General features: G+C 46.6%; 1 pseudogene; it reads right to left on the bottom strand.

Moving 5' to 3' along the window:
- Positions 1-7,582, bottom strand: part of LOC105003108 — a 54,696-nt pseudogene extending 47,114 nt beyond the window's left edge.
- Positions 7,583-7,813: the final 231 nt, after the last annotated feature.

Genomic DNA, 7,813 nt, shown 5'->3' with positions numbered 1-7,813 from the left:
CAAAACTGTAAATAAGTCTGATTCAGTGATGTGAAGTTTAGCCTAAGTGGCTCTATTTGGGGTTGTTGTCTTTAACACCTCCATGCCTTGACTACTTGTACACTTTGAGAAAAGGACTTCCTGTCCCAGAGAAAGACTTCAGTTATGCCCAGTTAGAAAACACTATTTTTCTGGACCAAGAGTTCAAGTTCCAGCAGTTAGACTGATGCATGAGCTCCTCTTTAGCCAACTGCCACCCTCCAGAGGACAGTGTGTTGGAATCCAGCACCTGGAATGTGCTGTATGGCATGAACAGATGGTTCCAAACTCTCAGGACAGTAAGTTCTCCACGTGCCTCCTAAATACAAGGAGCACATGAATCTTTTAGGAGACCTGAGGTCTCCTGTCCGGAGAAGGCAATGGCACTCCACTCCAGTACTCTTGCCTGGAAAATCCCATGGACAGAGGGGCCTGGTAGGCTGCAGTCCATGCGGTCGCTAAGAGTCGGACATGACTGAGCGACTTCACTTTCACTTTTCACTTTCATGCATTGGAGAAGGAAATGGCAACCCACTCCAGTGTTCTTGCCTGGAGAATCCCAGGGACGGGGAGCCTGGTGGGCTGCCGTCTGTGGGGTCGCACAGAGTCGAATAGGACTGAAACGACTTAGCAGCAGCAGCAGCAGAGGTCTCCTGTTGTGCGCGTACACCTCTGTGGCTACAATGGAAAGATGAAAACGACTGTTGAAAGCCTGTGAACTTTGAACAACTGATTGAATGCAAAGTTGATGTTAATCCAAAAAACACACATTTTCACAAGGATCAGATCTTTGCAGGCAGTAATTATCACAAACAACAACAACAAAAGGAAGTCCTTCTTTGAGGGTAGGGATGCTTAGAAATCAACAAAAAAAAGTACTCTCAAGAAAAATTTTCTGAGATATTCCTCTAAGTCAATCTCAGTCCTCACTTTAGGTAAAAGTTAAGATGGGAAGAAAAACATATTCAGGGGAATGAAAAAGCTTACAACAGGGTTGTGGAAACGGTCTTTTTAGACAGATGGATGTAGTTTTAGAATTGTTTTTTGGAAATTGTTTCTTAACTCTTTGACCTGAAATTGTGCTTAACATTTTGCAGAATAAAGAATGCTTTCGGTGTTGGTTATATAATGTCTTGTTAAGAATTCAGCATTTATTTTTATCAAGAGATATTTTTATCTAATAAGATACGAATATATTTTTTCTCTGCCAGTTTCTTCAGACTGAGGGAATGAATGAAAACTATGGAGTTCATCTTTTAGGGGCTGGCTGGCTATTTAACAATGGGATCTCAATTCAAGAACCTAGAAAGCAGGAAGGTAGGGAGAAAGGAATGGCCCAGGCTGTCTGCACTTCTGGTTCATTTGAGATGAAGTAATATTCATTGAATTGCATGTCTTCCAGAATGTATTGTTGTTGTTCTTTAGTTGCTAAGCCGTGTCCAACTCTTAGGGACCCTATAGACTACAGCCCACCAGGCTCCTCTGTCTATGGGATTTCCCAGGCAAGAATACTGGAGTGGGGTGCCATATCCTTCTCTGAGAGATTTTCCCAACCCAGGGATCAAACCCACATCTCCTGCACTGACAGGCATATTCTTTACTGCTGAGCCACCAAGGAAATCCATTCCAGAACATACAAGACACTGGTAATCAGGTACTTCTGAGTGTTCAGTTCCCATTTTTGCTGACTTTTCAAAATTCTGCTGAAGTTCTCCCACATGCTAGATTTCTCAATATATGTTTCTTGTTAGATGGACTCATGGTTTAGCTTTTGCTTGTTAAAGTTATTTACATGGCCTGAGGTCAGATGGTGTTTTTTTCACATTTTGCTTGATGGAAACCTTACTGGACCCCATTGTTTTTATAGCAAAAGATCGGTTTCAATGAAGTGGTAGAGAACTTCAGTTCTAATGTGTCTGTTTAGCAATACATTTACCAGGCACTCAAATCTCCTGGAGAAGATATAAAATCTTGAGGTCTGTATCTGGAGTTTTGATGTGGTGGTTCCTGATCTGAGCCGGGGGGATTCGCACATTGTCAGCCTCGCACACCAGCAAGGGAGAAGGTCAAGCATCACATTCTTTCCAACAGAGGCAATGGCGAGGTGGCTTCGCTTTCTGGAGGATTATGTAAGAAACTGTGATGTCTGGAGGTCATCGGTGGTAACTAGAGGAGAAAATTGAACTGAACAGGCTGCTTCCACTTAGCCAGGCTTCTCCAGAAGATTATTTACAAGTCTGGGTCCAGCTCTGGTGGAGCTCAGTTTCATGGAGTCAGAGAAAGACTGTAAAATAATCCTAAATCAGGCCATCCAACATTCTGAAAAAAAGCGAGGAGGGAGGGGGGACACTAAGGAAAGGAAGCAAGAGGACTCATTTCCAAATCTGCCCAAATTTATTCCTTTCCTCTTTGTCTTCGTCTCCTTGGCTCTCATCTCTTTCAAGAAATCTGCAAGCAGAGCAAACAGAGGTGAATAGCCAAAATGGTAGCCCACTCTGCTGCTCTGGTAGGAAAGCCTCCGGACTTAGGCAGCCATTTTCCCTTGGATCATGGATGTCCAAAGTCACATTCTATTAGCTCAGCAGCACATGCAAAATAATAACCATAAACCCAGAAATGTGCTGTGGAATTTTCTCCAGCTCTCTTAACGAGCTCTGCAAAGCTCCTCTGTCAAGGAGAGTGGGGAATGTGTAATTTCAAACACATTTTTAATAGTTTCTCTTGGCTCCCTCCGAAGAAGAGGGAGGCACGCTGACGCGGCCCTAGGAGAGGCAGCAACTTTACAAGAGTAATGTGAAACAAATCACCCAGGTGCTAGTAGCACTTGGAAAGCACAGGGAGCTGCCTGGGGAGCGGTGGCTCATCAGCAAAGAGCTATGCTGGGGTCGAATGTGTGGCTCTGGAAGTTAAACCAGTGTGGCATACGGTGAGTACAGAGGAAGCAAGGCACCCTCGAAGCTCTGACCAAATCAAGACCCTTTCCCTTTATAACCAAGCGGGATTTTGTAAAAACAGAGGAGAGAGGTAACTACAGTGGAAATGGTAGCAGGTGCCAGACCACCAAGGAGCATCCGTTAGGATGCCCGGAGCTCTTGGCTCTTGGCTGTAGCAACAGATGGACACCTGGTGTAGCTCAGTGTCTTAGGCACATTGAAGAGGACTCACAGCTGGAGACCAGGAAGCAGGAGGAGGAGGTGTGTCTCTCCTTGGCTTCTCTGGCTCAAGAATCCACAAAACAATGTACTGGAAAGGATATGGGGTCTTCCCTGGTGGCTCGGTGGTAAAGAGTCTGCCTGCCAATGCAGGAGACAGGGGTTTGACCCCTGGTCCTGGAAGATCCCACATGCCACGGAGCAACTGAGCCAGTGCACCATAACTGTTGAGCCTGTGCTCTAGAGCCCAGGAACCATAACTCCTGAGCCTGCGCCCCCCAACTATTGAAGTCCAGGCATCCTAGAACCTGTGTTCCGAACAGGAGAAGCCACTGCAATGAGAAGCCCGCACATGGCAACTAGTTTCACTAGCCAAAACTAGGAAAAAAGCCCTCGCAGCAATGAAGACCCAGCATAGTCAAAAATAAATAAATCAGTAAATTATTTAAAACAGTCACATGAAACATGAACTCTAGGCTCTTCTGTCTTTCTCCATTTTCCCACCAGTATTGTGAAGTACCTGACCATGGTTCCTTAACTGAAAATCAGAACCCATGGTGAGACAGCAGGTCAGAATATTTGAAATCCTGACAATTTTGAAAAACCTATGACTGTGGTTGGTCACCACACTATAGGCTTGATTCATAAATGTACTTAAGTGATTTGCTCTTCAAATTAGGAAATGCCGCTTTTGTTGAAATAAAACCTTTTCTTTTATCTGATAACTGATCTTGGAGAAGTTATTTCCTCAAGATCAATTTCAATGTATCACCTGTTGTAAAGGAAGAGAGGAAATGGACATTTACTGAATCCAGTGAACAGAAAGTTATCTGTTCCCAGCCCCTCCTCGTTTCATAGAAAATGAACCTGGGGCTCAAGGGAACAACCAAAACAGTGGCTGACTACCCAGAGCCCCTGTTTTTAAGCTCAGTGTTATTTCTCTGCATTCTGCAGCCCATTCTGTATCTGACTCAATGTGGGCTGATTCTGCCTTGAGAGGTCTGCTCCCAGCCACCTCCCCGCCCGCTCTCCGTGTCTGCAGTGGAAGATGGTGGGCTGAGACTTCAGCTCCTAGCCTTGCGTTGGGCAGCTCTGCAGCCCCAGTGGGAAGGGAAATGCTGAGTGGGGTCTGGCTTTGGTACAAGTAGGCTAATCATGGTGAGTGGCTGGTAGGAGCTGTGAGAAAGACATGAGCTCCCTGCGGTCCCATTTTCTTCCCCAAGCCCTGAGTTTATCCTCCTGGCCTCCTTTAGGTCATCTATTTCTTTCCTGACAAAAACATCTGGTTGTTTCAAAACTGAAATTTTCATGCATCTCAGCTCATGTAGGAATGTCGAAAAGCTGTTCTGAAAAACATAGCTCCTCCGGGTGCCAAACCAGTTGGGCTGGATTGAACAACTGTTGTGATAAATCTCTGCTCTGCTGCTTCAACAGCCCCAGAAGGTACAAAACAGAATGTTTCATGAGACCAGCCAGTCGAATTGAATAAGACCTGCCTAGAGGAGCCCTGTGCCTTAAGAGTGTGGAGCCACCCCTTTCTCTCCTCCCTCCTCAGGCTCTCTTCTTCTTTTAGACAATTTCTGGGACTGCTGGAAAGAGGACAGCGTGTCAGGATTCTCTGTGTTCACAACAAATTCTTTTGTATCCTTAAGTGGAAAAATATTTTATGACATGGCAGAGTAACTGCTTGTTCTATGAGTGATTCACAAGGAAAACTCAGCGACCTAATGATGTGTGTCCTTGCCAAGACTGAGGCAAGGAAAAGGATTAAAAAAAAAAAAAGTGACCCAGAATCAAAAGTCTGAGAGGAACTTCTAAGATGTTAGACCACCTTTCCACTAAGCAGTTCCCACCATGGGCTGTGGAACTTCCACTTTTGCTGTCCTTTATTTCAAACCCACCCTTGTCCACAAGGTGAAACATCCACCCCCAGAAAGTCCATGCACAAAACCTCCTGACCACTCGGGCTTTGTTTTAGTGTTTTGTTCTCTGTTCCCTATTTCCTAAGATGTGCATTCTTATCAAAATGGTCTGTTGTAATGCTTGGAGCGTGCATGCGTGCTAAGTCTCTTCAGTCATGTCTGTCTCTGTGTGACCCATGGACTGTAGCCCACCAGGCTCCTCTGTCCATGGGATTCTCCAGGCAAGAATACTAGAGTGGGTTGCCATTTCTTACTGCAGAGGCTCTTCCCAACCCAGGGATAGAATCTGTGTCTCCTGTGTCTCCTGCATTGGCAGGCAGGTTCTTTACCACTACAACCACCTGGGAAGCCCATGCTGCTGCTGCTAAGTCGCTTCAGTCGTGTCCGACTCTGTGCGACCCCATAGGCGGCAGCCCACCAGGCTCCACTGTCCCTGGGATTCTCCAGGTAAGAACACTGGAGTGGGTTGCCATGTCCATACTTCTGTATAATTCAGTACTGTAACTAAAAGCTTCCTTGGTGCTCCTGGAATCAGAGGACATACAGCTTGTATTTCACCACATTTTCTACAAAAATATTGTTGGATGTTTTGTCACATATTTTGTGGAAATCATTGCACAGCATGTCCACTCAGTTTCCTCATCTATCAACCTGCAGATGCTATAAAACTGGAACTAAATCTAGAATAGAAAACTGTGTTGGTCGTGTGGGCAGAAAATTTCTATTCTAAGTAACCACATGAACTTATTTGCTTCACTGCCTTTGCTGCTGGCATCCTTCTTGGTTTCCCTTTGGGATCCCCTTGCTTCCTTGTTCCAAGGACCAAGATACCTTTCATGTACCATGAAAGAATTTGCGTAATTTGTTCCCTGAGCTCCTGTTAGCTTGTCCTCTGAGATAACGCCTGCATTTTAACAGCAATCCTCTGTGCCTCAACCCAAAGGCATGGGGCTGGAGAATTTGTGGCAACACCAAGGACCAGGGTCGTCACATCTCATGGGATCTGCTGCTTATTCCATAGAGGTGACCTCTTCTCAATCTGCTTGTTTCTATGTCTGGCAACTCTTGCTGTGCCAACAACTCCCCAAACCTACCCCCACCCCCAGCATGGCAGACAGGTGCTCTGGTTACACAGTGGGACCCCTCCATGGGTCCTCAGCCAGGCTTATTTTAGCCAGTATTGGAAATGGCCTCAAGGGATTTTTCCCTTCAAAGCTCTTGCGTAAACTGTGCTAAACCAACTTAGACCAGCCAGCGGTGAAAAATCCCATCTCTTTTTTTTTTCTTACCTCCCTTCCCAACATGCTCCTTCATTACCAACAAGCAAGAGGGTTCATTCATTCAGCAAAGAGTTGTTAAGCATATTCTGTGCACCAGTCTGAGGTGGTACTGGGGATTCAGAGGTGAGCCACACAGCATAGTTCTGCTCTTGAGAAGTCACTGGGTCAACTAGGAAGACAGTTTTTAAACATATAAAAATGGCTGTGTGAGAAGAGGGTTATGGGGAGGACAAGCTCTTACCTTGCTCCAGAGGGTCAGGGCAATGATGTGGGAGGTGACATGGACAACTTGAGCCTGAGAGAGGCCAGCTGTCCCTGGGGACGGTGCCCAGAGTCCTGTCCACCCAAATTCTTCTGAATGCCCCTGTGGTTGAGGGCTCCCTCGTTGTCTTGGGAAGGTGATCTAATAAGATCTCACTTCACAGCTCATCTCAATTTAAATTCTGGGCTTGTCCCAGACTTTGTTTATCTGCAGAATATTTACCAGCCTGCAGGGTGATTTATTTTTGCAGAAGAAATGCCTGCAGGATTTCTGGCTCATTTCTAAAGTGGCCAGCTCTTCCCCTTCCTCTTTGAAACTCCAGCTACCGCTCAGAAGTGCCTCAAACTAACCAGTTAGAATCAGAATTCCTGACTGTTCTGTCCCAAGTGAAAGTCGCTCAGCCATGTCTTACTCTTTGTGACCCTATGGGCTGTAGCCCCGCCAGGCTCCTCTGTCCATGGATTCCCCAGGCAAGAATACTAGAGTGGGTTGCCATTTCCATCTCCAGGGGATCTTCCCAACCCTGGGATCGAACTCTGGTCTCCTGCATTGCAGGCAGATTCTTCACCATCTGAGCTACCAGGGAGATATTAGATTTCAGAACTAGCGCTGGGACCTGGGTTTCTGACGACTCTAACCATAGCTCCGTGTATGTAGCCCAGTGGGATCAGCGGAGGGCACTGTCAGCTAACACCCTCTTCTGAGGGGGGCTTCTAGATCTTCTGACACACAAACCCCCTAGACCTGCAGAATCTACGCAGCCAGAAGAAAAGCGCAAGTTGATGAGAAGCGTTTGCTCAGCCTTGGCCATCTTGGGAAGGGGCTGCTTCACCCCTGGACGGCCCCCACCCCTCACCCCCTACTTGCTTGTCTTGTTCCTACCTCGGTCCCCTCCCCCTAACACCCCACGAGGCTGCACAGGCCCTTTGTCGCCTTGCTGGGCGACATTCCCGTTCCCGGACCAACCCGCGCTCTTTCCCTGCAGAATCTCCTTTGCACTGAGCCTGGGGGTTGGAGCGCCGCGAAAAGCATCTGCAAACGTGGAAAGTTTCCCTTGTGCGTTCTCCTTAAACATTTGACAAGAATTAAAGTTTCCCCCAGGGGAACCAATTTCACATATTAAAACCAAACTTTTTTCCTGCTTACAGTCTCTCTCCCTCTCCCAGTCGCAGACCCGGG

Source organism: Bison bison, unplaced genomic scaffold (genome assembly GCF_000754665.1).
Source record: "Bison bison bison isolate TAMUID 2011002044 unplaced genomic scaffold, Bison_UMD1.0 scf7180017864461, whole genome shotgun sequence".
NCBI lineage: Eukaryota > Metazoa > Chordata > Mammalia > Artiodactyla > Bovidae > Bison > Bison bison.
This window is presented reverse-complemented; position numbering and strand designations above follow the sequence as displayed.